The sequence below is a fragment of the Pinus tabuliformis genome, chromosome 6, assembly GCF_031772625.1.
Source record: "Pinus tabuliformis cultivar Carrire ecotype Pingquan chromosome 6, CPIR1, whole genome shotgun sequence".
In the NCBI taxonomy this organism is placed as follows: Eukaryota; Viridiplantae; Streptophyta; class Pinopsida; order Pinales; family Pinaceae; genus Pinus; species Pinus tabuliformis.
The window spans coordinates 819,128,455-819,143,368 of record NC_142292.1 but is presented as its reverse complement, the minus strand read 5'-3'; positions in this window follow the sequence as shown (position 1 = coordinate 819,143,368).

Genomic DNA, 14,914 nt, shown 5'->3' with positions numbered 1-14,914 from the left:
AACTCCTTTATATTTCCCTTGGAAACATAATCCCTAGGGCTTAGATGTCATATCCTAGATTTCATTCTATTCCACCCTCGCCAAGTTTTACCATATACCCTAAATTATCTACCTTAGAAGTCAAGATCTAAGGTTTCTTATGAGGGAACAAACAAATTAAGGTTAGGGTTTCTTACTAGGCTTTTCTTATTCAAGTTTCCTCTAGGGTTTACAATCCCTAGATGCCAGAGGCCTTCAACAATATGAGGACTACAAACTATTGAAGTATGTAAGTAGTGTCGGTCTTAATAATTATATTTGAGTCATGATGTATTGTATTTGTCAAAATGAAATTTTTTTGTTAAATAAAATGGCCATTTAAAGCATGGGTTTCATGTTTGGGTCAACAGTCAATAGGTCAAAGCACCCATTGAATGCTCTAGGATTTTTGGTTGAGTAAAAGTCAAATTTATTATGTAAACCCTTCTTGGGATCATGGTATCAAGGAAAGAAAATTTATTTTTGTCATGTTGAACCCTCCATCCATCAAGTTAGCCTCAAAATCTCTTCTAAATTGTCTTCAATTTCACCATCTACAAGTCGGTTTGTCAACTTCTCAAGTCGGCCCAAAAAGTACAATGACAAACCACTATAAATAGCCAAGGTGAACTTGAACTATTGGAAGACACTCAAATCTGTGATTTGAAGAAAAATTATGAAGGGTGAAGTACAGAATGAAGGTTAATGTTGTAATTCAAAGATCTTCATTTCAATAAGAAGGTTGTTATTATAGGTCAAAGATCATTATTGTAGGATGAAGGTTAAATTGCAGGACATTGTTACTACTGCAGGATGAAGATTGAATTGCAGGAAGATTGCCTTCATGTTTGGTTAGCTTGATGGATGGACAGGTAAAATTTGTGTCAAAGGTCTTGGAAGAGTTTCAATGGGTTTTCCCCTCCATAGGGGCTTTTCCCTGGCTGAGTGCCTACCTTCGGTGTCCCTTTTTTATGGTTTTAATAATTGTTTGATGAACAAAGAAATAATTATAAGAAAAAGAAGAAGAATCTAGTTAAGAAATCAAAAGCATCTATCAAAAGTAAAGAGAAATCAATATAATAGATGACCTAACCTCATTGCCCTAGATTTCTCAACAGAAATCCTAGATGCAATAAAATCCTAATGCGCACTTTATATAGACCCTTAATCAAGAACAATATAAATGAGTATTTACTACCTTGAGATCACATATACCTTCTTGCAGCCTTACCCATCCTTTCATGTAAAGTATTTGTCTTCAATTTATTTGAAGGTGATTATTTTCCAAGGATTCCATCTCATAGTTGAATTTGTTTTGCCTTTAGAACTCCTTCAACAAAGGCTTTCAAAGATGTCAAGATGGGATGCTCTTCTCAAGGTAGCTAACCTCCTGCTCCTCTTTGACTTATAGTAAGGGCATGTTGTAGATGTTGTTGGATTCCTACCACAATTCCTTTCTTTATATGAATTGTTGAATGGCATTCATCAACCCTTTCTTTCTTTAATGCCCTTGTTGATGGAATCAAACCTACACTATCATAGTGCAATGTCAGCTCTCTTGTTAGGTCTTATTGCAGTCCACGTCGGCCCTTATTATAGGTTCCAAATAGGCCTCCTATTGTTTTAGCCTTCCTTTCTTAGTCTCCTACTTCCATACGTTGACACCTGGGCTAATATCCAGTCTAGAAATAGGCCTTTTTGGGATCCTTATTTGACATTTAACAAGATTTTTCTTTTCTACAATTTATTCCAACAGACTTTGACTCATACCATAGAGAGAGTGACCACCTATATCATGCAAAGATAGTCCCAAAAAAACATCTAGATTTGTCCTTCAATTCTCAGCCCGTTCCATAGATTAATTCAACCCTCAAATAATCATGAAAAAAATGCTCCATTCATATCTTTGTGTTTCAGCTGTGGATTCAGCTAGGTTTATTTATTCACTCTTCTTGTAACTAAGATTTTGTGCACTTATTTGAGAAATTAGACCTCTGATTATGGCACATTGTAACCATTGTTACAAATCTTCTAACTCATCCTAATTCCTTCTCAAGTGATTGTGGCTAGGTTTCTTTAATAAGGTTCTTAACTCGCTACCCCTTTATCTTCTTTCCGGCCTACTGTAGGATTTATTGATCCTTCAAGATGACACTTGCAGATCAGGACTTGCACCTAGGGCATACTATAGAGAACTTGAACCTTTTTTTTTTTTTTAAGAAAACCAATCACAGAACTCATTTTCCTCCTTATTGGTTGTTCCTCCAATCTTGGTCTGTTATCACAAAGGATAGACACAAAACAATCCTGTTTTTCTTAACTTTGGAAACTCTTGATAGTGATGTTCTTAGCTTCCATTCCTTTGTCCTAAGCTCTAATACCATGTTGGAAAAATTAGATTATGACAACATTTAATTCACTTTTTCCATTCATGACAATTATTTGTGATTTATATTATTCTTATTCTTTGTTATGTTTATGTTCTTATCATCAAATAAATTCCAAAAATAGGAAGATCACATATTCATAACCATACACAATGAACACAAGATATAATCTCCAAGCTAGGACAAAAACCCTCCACGGGGAAAACCCAGAAAGAACTTCTCTTCTTATAGAATCAACTTCAAAGGAGACTTCCAAGACCAAACCCTAGACCCAGGCTACGACCAAGAACCAAGTCAACCAACCAATATTCTCTTCTATAAGGGTAGTGAGGCAAGATTTCTCCTAGCCTTTTCATCCTTGCCAAAGAAACATGCAACCTCTTCGATAGTTTCGTACCTGTGGTAACCTTAGAAATCCTAGGGTACTTCCACGTGTGAGAAATAACTAACAATATTTTAGATCTTCACTTAATTATAGAGCTTCTTCCTTCTTCCTTATCCTTCCTTTGTATTATATGACCCTCTCATTCCTTTTTCATTTTCATATCAAACCAAGAATTTTCTTGCTTTAGTATCTCACAAAGTAGGTCAAATGCTTGCTTTATATATCCTTTCTTAGGGTTCAAATATCCCTCACAAGGCCAAATTCATGTAGGTTGGCCGACTTCGTTCTTAGGAGCCTTCTAGACATTTCCATATACAAAACATTTTTTAATGATACAAATGCCCAAAAGTGAGTTTAACAATAACACTGACTCTTTGACTCATGATTATCCTAGGAGACATAATGATAAAGCATGAAACCCATGCTTTTCAAAAATATAAATTTTCCTTTGTTCATTACATAATTTTCTTTGTCCTTTTGATTGAAAAATCATATTTACACCATAACAAGAGTCAAATGAGAATTTTGGAGACCGAAACTAGTTACAATTTCTAACACATTGTTCTCCAGGATACTTTTGATGGTGGATTGTCAATAAAAGAGGAGCATGAGGAGTTTTATTTCATTAAAGGTGGAAGTATTGGACCTAGTCTTTGAGCCTATAAAAAAGGAAAGAAAACTCAACATCACCTCAGTTTGACCATCAATCTCAATGTGGAACAAATTCAATACTAAATGTTTTATCCAAACTACTTCCATGAGCCTGCGAAAAATTGTTGAGAAAGCTCGAATCCCTATAGGACATGATTATGGTTGGGTGGCTAAAATTTGTCTAGACAAGCTAAAATAAGAGTGAATCACTATTTTTTGCTATAGGAATGAAAATAATTATTTTTGGTAATCATCACACTGCCAAAAATATACACCGATTTTGTAACTAAGTGATGAGTAAATCATTGATCAAATTTGGAGTGTGGTGCAATAGCAATTGCTCTCAACTACTGATCACCATTTCAAAAATGTTACTGACTAGGTTATCTAATATTAGCATATGCTTCATAGCTGCTTTAAATCCCAATATCATTTTTATTGGCTTTTGTTGGGATATCCATGCCTTGGTATTTTCATTACTTCAACTGAGACATAACTAAGATGAAGTTCTCACTAAACCACACATATATGCATAAATGAGTTATGTATGTCATTTCCTATAAATAACAATCGGAGGGAATACTATCTATGTGATCATTTCAATTTGCAAAGGCGACGAGATAATGCTCAATTATGCAAAATATTGTACTTTTTCATCTACATAATTCATCTTTAACGTTGACAAAACAAGATTGAGATCATTAACCATTGAGCTGTTGTTGAGTGTTATCTTGTACTTACCTCAAAATTTTCAAGAGAAATAAGAAAAATGTATTTGTAAGGCTTAGGGAACCTATATAACTCATGTATTTATTGTATCTAGCTAGTATATATCATGAGTTGTTGATGGAACAACAATAATGTTACATTTGTTGTTCAAGGTAAACATAGTCAAATTTCCCCAGGTTGTAGGTGGTTCTTTAAAACCTACTCTTTACATTTACTACACTCTAAGGAATTCCATGGATTCATTCTTGAGTCCTCACATAGTTATGGGGATAAAAATATGCCCACAAAACAACAGGGGAATTCATTATTAAGGTGATAATGGTGGTGGATCTCATTGTTGCTGGGGATCTAGTGTGGCCTAGCAACAAGGTACTAAATTTTGTGGTAATAGGACTAAACAAAGATGATTGATGTGATGATATTTTCCCTTCATTTTACATATTGTACATGTAGCTTTATACAAAGTCCATGAGATAGAGGATGATTTTGGGCTTTGGGAGTGTGGTATGGAGGTTGTTCTTGTTTCTTTGCAAAAATATTTAATCCATAGCATATACAACAAAGAAGGAAGGTAATAAAACAATCATGTTATGTGTCAAATGATATTTGCATCTATAATGTTCATTCATAATTTTCTTTTGCTAAAAGTGGTGGACGAGATTAGGCAAGGAGTCCATCAAAGTGAAAGAGTACATCAGGTGGAATTTTTAGTGTTGGGTCTACAACGGTTTCTTGGTACAACAGGAAACAAAGATTTGTGGCACTCAGCTTGGCAGACGCAGAATACATGGCTGCTAGTCAAGCAGCATGTGAAGCGATCTGGATGAGAATGATACTTGTTGCATTGTTTGGTAAAATGATGGATCCAAATATGATCTACTGTGATAATCATAGTTGTATTAATCTATCTGAAAATCATGTTTTTCACGATCGATCCAAGCATATAGATATCTGCTATCACCATTTGCAAGATTGTGTGTAGAGGTGAATAATGTTGTTCTAGTACATTCTGATATAGGAACATGATGTTGACATTTTGACAAAGGCCTTATCAAAAGGGAAGTTAAAGTTACATAAGTGTATGATAGGGGTGGTTGATAGCCCCTTTCTGTCTGAGAGGGAGTGGCAGAAAATGCAGCAATAAATTCTCAATTTGATTTTTCCTTGATTAAATTGAGAAAATTTAAATTTCCACATCAATAGATAACGTGGATGACATGTCTTGTGTCATCCATTTTACTCATCAAATTTGAGTTGGAGGACTTAGAGTTTAGTTACACATGTGTGATTGATAATTTGTAGCAATCAAGGTCAGTTATCTACAGTTTTTTTCACTTAAACTAGTTCCAACTATTGGAGGAACTAATGGAGGGTCAGGTTGTGTGGTGGGACTTCAGTCAAACTCAGTGTTCATCTAGTTAACTGATCAATCAACCCAAAATAGCTACTTCATGCATAGACTTCGAGTTTCACAAGCTTGGTGGAGATTCCAAGGTAGTGTAACATCAGTTGTAGGCTAGTCTTGAGTGTACACATGTTTCATGCAGTCAGTTGATCAACATAAGGAATTGTGCAATTCAACTTGAGTAATTTCCTAAATAATAAGGGCATAAATACTCGAGGAACAATACAAGGAAATAACATCTCAAGCAGAGGATAAATTTAACTAATTTTGGGTTAGAGGCCTTCAGTGAGTAGAGAGATAGGTTATGCACTTGCAGGGTGTGCTCAGTTGAGCAAAGAAATTGTAATACATCTCTATTCATTTGATTAATGCAAGTAGGCATTAGAATTTTTTTAATATTTCTTTCCCTAGATAAAAATAGTTCATGCATGTGTGTTATTTATTCTTGAATATCTAATATTTCCTTTTAAATTGTGAATTAATGTCCTTAGAGTAGTAGAATAGGTTTGTGTCTTGCGATTTTGATTAAAATTCATGAGCAGTTGCAAATCTACAACCTAATTTCTACACTTCCTAATAGGGGAGGAATGATCCAGGTGGATATTGGTGGCAACCCACCTATTACACTTGGACCCCCATCATTGATTCTTTTAGTTTCCTTAATTGTAGCATAATTAAGTATTTTTGGTAGTGTTTCGAGTCCTAAACTTCTGAAGCTATTTTGAGGCCTTAAACAACATTTTTTTGGAAAATGGGAAAAATATGAGCATACTGTGGTGGTTTGTAATAAAAATTTGTAGTCATCAAATAGATATTTCTAACGAGGTATCGGGAGCATCAAACAGAGATCATATGCCAAATTTATGACCCCAGGAAGTTGATGTACTAATTTACCCTAATGGGGCCCACAGACTTTTGGCGCTTCATCTCCTAGGGTTAGTTTTTTGGATGTTTAAGTTTTTCCATTATTTGTCAACAAAAAATAGGCCTTTGATCCTCATTGTAACATAATTCACAATGCATGTAGCCACCACATCTCTTCTCAGAGATAAACTATCATTGCCTGAGCTAGTTTATTTCCATTCTTCATGTAAACAATTTTCAGTACTTTGTTATTAATGAATTGAAGCTATGGTTTCATTGTTTCTCTGTGTTTCTATATTTGTATTTTATTTCATTCCTTCATAAATATGAATCATACTTACATCACCTTGAGATTATGTTAAAAGACATCAATTCAAATAGAAAGCATTAAAAATAATTAAACTAGCCATTCAAGTGCAATTTTGTAAATTTGTATGTGTCCCAAGGGATATTATGCAATTCTCATGAACATAATAAGCATGAAAGGATAAAAAATATTGAATAAGTATGTTACTCTTTGCCTAACATACCCCCTCAGTTGAAAAAATATGTTGTCTTCAAGGGTAGAGTTTAAACAAAATCTCCTATAAAAGTAATAGTTCGATTCTAGGTGGCATGTTTAGGGTGCATACCATTCCATTTTACCTACCACTAGATTTAACCAAATGGGAATCACTTTACCAAATTCAAGAAGGATGTTCTAAGTGCACCAACTTGAGTCTATCACTTTATTCAAAGACAATAGATGAAATGTGGGATGGATTTTGGAGTGTGCTAAGAGATCCAATTTGTCAGCTACTTGTCCAATCCACTCAAGGATTTTATAGGGGCCATAAAAATTTAGTGCTAGAATTTGGTGTCTCTTTTCTTAAGATATGTTTGCACATAGGGTTGAAAACAAAGAAGCACATAATCCCTTCTTCAAAGTAGCATATAATGTGATGCTTATCTACCTATTGCTTCATTCTATTTTGATCCAAGGCTAAATTGTCCTTAATTGTACAAAGAATATAAATTCTTGCATTAATAGTTATACCCACTTCCTAAACCTTAGAGGATCTTGGTAAATACAAGGCTATAAATATGGTTATTTATCTATTGCAATCCTCATAAGGTGACAATTAGGTAGCACCATCATAAGTGGTATTAGTCCACCATTTTTTAAGGATTATGTAATGCTTCCTCCCACTTCCTTATACTAACTCAAGATATGGGAGGTGTTACCTGTTGACTTTAACCCAACCTCTAAGGTCTGTTATGAAGACGGGGTTACAAAAGTACTATTTTTCCAATGTCAGCAAAACTCGATAAAAAATGTCACCATCATGTCCAGCTCATTGAGAGATTTATGGAAATATAAAATTTATCCCAATATGTCTCCTATATTGAATGTTATCCCCATTTGAAATTGGACCAATTATATAGAGCCACATTAGTATTAAGATTCCAAGTGGATCCTACCTAGTCCACATAGCACCACCATGTTAACATAACATGGGGTCCACATCATCATACGACTACTAGATGGCATGCATGTGTATTCCACATAGCACTAACATATCATCACAATGCAAGTCCTCATCATCATGGACTCATACATGGAATTTATGTGGCCACTACCATATCCCTGTGGAATTTTCCATATCAATGCCAAGTCAATAAGGCTTGCCTCTTAGGAGAAAGGAAATGAGAAATAAATGGTATCACTAGTCACATTTCCATCCCTTAATGGAACCCCTGAGAGATATATATAATCATAACTTAAACTTTTGTTTGTATCTAGCTATAGTGACATGTACAAATCCCTTTTATATTCCCCAATCATTCATGCTCCTTCATATTGTCTCCCCTCCCCTCCTTCCTAGCTCCTTGTATGACCATAAAGCATAAATGCAATGAGGATTACAAGACAATGATTAAGTGTGAAGCCTTGTACCAGCCCAACGTGTCATACCTAGAGCATCGTCTGCAAGCAATCGTGCCACATTTATTGGCACCTATGTCACCCCATTTTATCCTTCAGAAAAATCCTTTACTATATTGCAACATCATCTCTAGCACTGTGCCACATTTATTTGTACTGAGGAATATTAGACTGTAATGGAATATAGATCTCATGGCATATGAGGAACGTGTTTTCTCATTTAGTTGGGTGATGATTGCTTCATCTCGGGACCTTGGATTATGTGATATGGGCTTACAGAATTGCATGGGGTCATTTGATGGTAGAAAGAATAAATTGAGGAATGGAGGCCATGTTATCTTTTTTCCTTGTGAGTAGGGTTGGTTATGGTTTTCCCACCTTCTGTGAATTAGGCAACATGAAGTTTGGTTTGTAAGGGTGGTGTTCAGTCGGGGAAAGTGGAATCTCAACGATAAACTTCTAGCAACAACTTGGGTATTATTTCGTAGTGAAATTTGCTAAGGAGTAAAGCACCACTACAACTGGGAAGTGCGGTGTCTCACACTCTCTCTCTTAGATTAAATTGTGTCCATACTCTTCTTAATTATTTTTGTGCAAAGCTGGAGCCATCCTGTCTATTTAGAGGCATTAGTTTATAGTATAGAAAAGGGAAGAACCCTATGTCGTGGTGTAGACTACCTTTTCCTCCTGTATTGTCCTTTCCTATTTGGGTCTATAGTTTCTAATTTGGAATTGCATTATATGGTCAAATCTCCTTCTGCATAGGAAATAAAATTGGAAGCTTTAGTTCTGATACAGTCTTAGTTGGTCCTTCCCTTCTCTTTTGGCTTTGATCTCATTATGTATTATTGAAGGATTCAAGCCCAGATTTAGACTCTTCTGCCTCAACTATATGCAAACACTACAGTTGACCTGAATTGGATCATTATATTTTTTTCATCCATCTTGATTAATTTGGAGTGGAAAAAGTGGAGGAATCATCTCACACTACTGTTTTTACTGGCAGAACCCAGTTTGGGGAAACGAGGTCTAAAACCTTGCGGGAGCGTATTGAGGCATCAAACAACTTTTTTTGGGGGTAAACTTTGTCGCTTATGCATAACACCTTTTCATGCTATTCTACGCACAAAAATATTTCCAACGATGCAAGAATCATGTCAATCGGAGTTCATATGCAAAAGTTATGCCACTCAGAAGTTGGCCTTCATGTTTTCACGCCTATAATTTGGGAGGATGTCATGTCAGCCCCCATTATTTATGGAAAAGGGGCTAACCATGTGTTTGTGATGTCAAAAACTCTAGAAGAGTCTATTTTATAACTCTAGTTAAGAGATGATGTAGTCAAACTTAACCACTAGTAGGCTATCAGGCTGTGTTATAACCGGGCCACTAGGAGGAAGAGGGATTCCATTCTTTCAAGAGTATTTTGTTCCATAGTTGAGAAAACATAACCAAGAGAGATAGGAGGTAGAGTACACAAAGAGGATCTGTGCATTGTAGCAGCCCACGGGCCACAAACATTACTTCTTTGTACCTGCAGCCATATTTCCAAATAGAGAAAGAGAGCGAAGCGACCTCACCTTCCAGCTGGGTTTTCTCCCGAAAGGGTTTCCCAGAGAGAATATATTATTTCTTATGTGTGTGTGATCTTGTTTTATTCATTCTCTAATTTTCTGCATAATTTATATTCACATGCATGCACTAATTACAGTAAAATCTACGGATCTAGAAATTAAGTAAAGTTGAAATAGTGTAGAATCTCAAATCTATTGTGACAAATTGTTGAGTGGAATATCCACAGCAGTTTATGGATCAATAGGAAAACACATGCAATAATGAATTATGAAATTTACAATCTATATGTCATGTTGTATCAACGGCGAGTCTCTAATTGCAACACACTAGATTTAATGGAGGCTCAATGGTAGCGAATTGCATTCTTAGAGGATGAAATTGGTGCTCTTAATAGCATTATTATGGATTTCCAAATTCAGAACAATCAACTAGCAAACCCAATAGGGGAGCCTCCTCAAGACATTGACCTCAATCGCCTTGCAAATAGTATTAATTAAGCATTTATGTAGTCGCTGGTGTTAAATGTGTATGTATTTTGTTTCTATTTTGCCGAATATATACTTCTAGTACAGTAAGGGTATTCAATGAGTTTGGGAATTTTGATGTAATCTAGGTGAGCATAGATAGTAGAAAATTGACATCCTAGATTTCCATGAATGGAACAGCATTGTGAATCTCTCAGGTAATTTTTTGCGACCGGACGTGGATTTCATACAATGAGTACTCATTCCCATGAAGAAAGAAAAAGAAAAAAAACATAATTACAATTTTTACAAATAGCTATTATCAATGATACATTTCTGATAATTAAAATGTCCATATGTTTTTCCTATAGCATACTCAACCAATTAAAATAAGAAATAAACTTATGCACAATTATTTACAATCACATCACATTGAGACACACGACAAATTCTGATTGGACAAATCCAATTTATTTCTAAAATTAAAACTTAATTCCCACTTATTGATTATTGATGATGTTGTTCTTATGCATATGAGACGTGGACCAACACTTTTGTGCCACTTGGATGCCAACTAGACATCTTATACTTTACCTTTTCCCCACTTCATCTTTGCAATTGTCAAATGTGATGCTTTGTTGTCCCATGGTGGTCCCACCGCTTACATCATCGAACAGTATCGATGGAGGTGAGTCAATGGTTTCAAAAACCTAGGGGGGGACAATGAGTGGAAAGGGAGGAAGGTACTCCTTATTAACACAAATGGATTTTTATAGTTGCAAAAAAATACTTCAAACTTCAAACTAATACATTATGAACTTTTACAGTTACAACAATGTGTATAATAAAAATCCAAGTTATATCCACTTGGTACCATGGTGGTCAACAAGATAGGTCAACTTGTGAAGGACATAAATTTTTCTTATGAACTTTGATACATTGAGCTGATATTCATGTAGTTGGAAAGCTCTCAAAGTGTATAATGTCATTAGAGACATTAAAAACATGCTGACAAAGTTTTGACCCCAAACACAACTATCAAAATATTTGACATCAAGTTTTGAACCTAAATCTTTAAAATGAAACTTACCCATAAAATAATTTGTACAAATTAATATCTTCATTTTTTGATCTAGAACAAAACACAAAATAATAAATAAATTACATAACAATTTAGTTTAAATTACTAATTAGTAATATGTTGCACACCAACATATCTCCTCTAACTTATTTGTTTTTACACAATGATAAAACTTATCATAAGTGACTTGTCAAACTCACTACCTCATCACCATTATTCAAGGAAAACCATGCCACGTGGAATGATCTCTAGTAGCCCGTAAGGGGAGGCAGACTTTCACTCTTGCCAGATGCCATTGAATCGTAGGTTGTTAACTTGTTGTCTACTCTAAATTTAATCCTTTTATGTTTTGGTTTTTTTAATTTATTAATATTTTTTTTACAAAATTAATATTTTCTATTTTAAATATATTTTTCGATATATTAATAGATTTAATACTATGAAAAAATCCTCAAAAATTAAACTAACTCAAATTTGTGAACAAAATTAATCCAAAAATATATTAAAAAGTAATTGTTTTTTATAGTTTTTTTCCACAATTAGAAACAGTTATATATATATCTATATATATATATATATATATTCAAAATTGAATGTTTAAAGTTATTTTATAAAATTAAGATTAATTCTAAATTAGTGTATAATACTTTGTAATTTATAAAATAAAATATTTTCTTAACGTTTCAAATATACTTTATTAAAATAAATTCTGAGTTGTCTTTAGTGAGACTTTTTGGAAGTTTTTTCAATCTAATTTCTCTAAAATCCGACATGAATTTATTGAAATCACAAGCCTCATGGGTAACCCCTACACAACCGAAGTGCCCTAGGGGTTTTTCATGGTGCTAATTTTATTTTTAGTGCCTTTCTATAATTAAAATGCAGATATTTTTTAAAATTGTTGTGAACTCATCCTAGCGAAGTGATTATTCGTTCTCGCGTAGCAGTAGTTGTGGCAGACACAACAGATGGTGGTTAGAAAGGCTTATGGATGACTTGGGAAAGAAGCAAGAGATGGGCATGTTAAATAGTGAAAGCGAGAGTGTCATTCATCTCGCAAAGAATTCAACCTTTCATTCTAAGACTAAACATATACAGATCAAGTATCATTTCATATGGTTAGTTTTGGATGATGCACAGTTGAAGAGGGAAAAGATACACACTAGCCAGAATCCTGCAGATATGTTGACAAAGGTTGTAACCATGGAGAAATTGAGTTGTTTTCCATTTTCAATTGGCCTTCAAGAATGATGATGAAGATGAGAAACAACCAGTTCCAAAGTGGAAGCATTGTCCAACAAGTGAAGCAACGATGGAGTTGATATAATGAGTCTCCAAGTGGGAGATTGTTGGATGTGGAGCCCGATTATCTTCTTGATTCAAAGGTCTTGTTTTAGTTGTGTTTGAATCCAAATCCCTGACGGAGGGGTGTGGGAGGAGCTTTCCCCCCCACTATTGCTATCTAGGGGTCCAAGGGGGGGAGGGAGGTGAGAGGGGGAAGGGTGCTACATGTTTGGATCCCCCCCCGGTAGGGGTTCTGGAGCAGCCCCTCGAAGCTAAAAATATATGAAAATTTCCTTGTAAAATATTTTAATTTCGTCGTCAATATGGTTCGTTCATTAGGTAGATGATATGACGGTAGAAGTTATGTTTAATTTAGGTTTTTTTTCCCTAGAAGGAAACCCCTTAGTTTATATGAGGGAATTTTATTGCGGATGTGGATAATTATTCTAAGTGAGAAAGAGAGATGAGTTTGTGTGAGAGTGAAAAGGAAATTACACCGGATCTGTTATAGGTTGTATCTCTTCATTTTGTTGTATAATATAAAAGAAAGGACTGGTTGTTTCTCCATGCAAGTAGCTCAAATTGGGTGAACCACGTATATCTGTGTCTCTCTTGTTCTATGCATTTATGTTTTTATCTTTCCACAATATTTTATGTATTTCATTGCTCCATTAATTAATTTCTAACATTCTCTTCCTCTTTGAGTTACTTCCTTCAGTATTTATAGTTGTTGATTCATTTGTTTGGCGTTTACATGAGCTATCCTTCTTTTGGCTTTTGTCATGGAATTTATAGATCAGGTATTATTCTCCACAACCCAAACATTTCAATAGCATTTTATTCTTCCCAACCTTATGAGATTTTTCTTGGATCTTTTGAATATAACATTCTTCAACTCAAGTCTCAAGCTCTTGAGAGCATATACTCCATTAGGGGAACTTTCTTCTTCTTGTTCATGATGATTTTGATATATATTGTGTTGTACCATACTATTGTTGGTTCCTTTAATTAATGTTGCAAGTTGTATCTTCTTATGTGTTGTCACATACACATTTGTTAGTTATGTTAAGCATAAACATACTAATTCATTACCTTATCATTCCAACACTAAGCATGATGATATGAAGTATTTCGATCTAATGTTGTTTACACATCTAGGACAAAAATAAATCACACATTCCAATAAAGTAAAGGACATATTAGCATGTTAGTAACCACATCAATAGTAGGTTTAAACTTGTCATTTTATTGACTAAACCTTCCCCTTTAATGTTTTCTATGGGGATTTTTCTCATAAATGTTTGGATCAAGGCCCAATCCTAGTGAGGCCCACCTGCCACATCACATTAGACTTGCCATCACCTAATCGACTTCCCCTTTGTAATGTGCAACAATCACAATGGTTGTGGCGTTGGGTGGTCTACTGTGCCAAGGTTCTGAAGGGACAAAACCATGGATGGATTAGTCAACTGGTATCATTCAGTGCAAGTGATAATGTGCAAGGTCTCTGAAGCAGGAGATAAGCAGAGAGGTAATTTCCATTTCTCTAGGTTCCACCCTCATCCCACATAAAAATAAGCTAAGTTTTGGTCTCTGCCTCTATTGGTATGGACAACATATAAGCCTATAAACTAGGAGCACTAATGTTGGGTTTTCGTGATACGAGGAAGCAACCACCTTGCCTATGCCTTGCTATCTAATGTCTTGAGATGACTTATATCCCAAGGCATGGAACCTAAGCCCTTTTCTTTGTGTCATTGCTATATCAAAGGGGAAACCACAAACCTTGACTTCTAGGAGCTATGGCCCTAAATCTCGGTGCCTGAATCCTTCAAATTTTCATGGAAACCAACATGGGAATATGATTAAACTATAATTATTCACGAGCTTGACCTGGGATCAAGTTCTCACATGGAAATCTGAGAATTGGGAGTGGATTCCATGAATTTTGATTTAAAGGGCATTGATCTAAGCATTTCCAATGTGCTTCGCACGGTAATGATAGTGGAGGTGGCCATAGTGGCCATCGATCAAATATATATCATGGCCATCACGAGCATGCTTAGGGATGAATTTTTGGACCAAAGATTCAGGCTTATCCCTTTCTTCAGTGTCTCCTCACTCCACATGCAATACACTAGCGACTA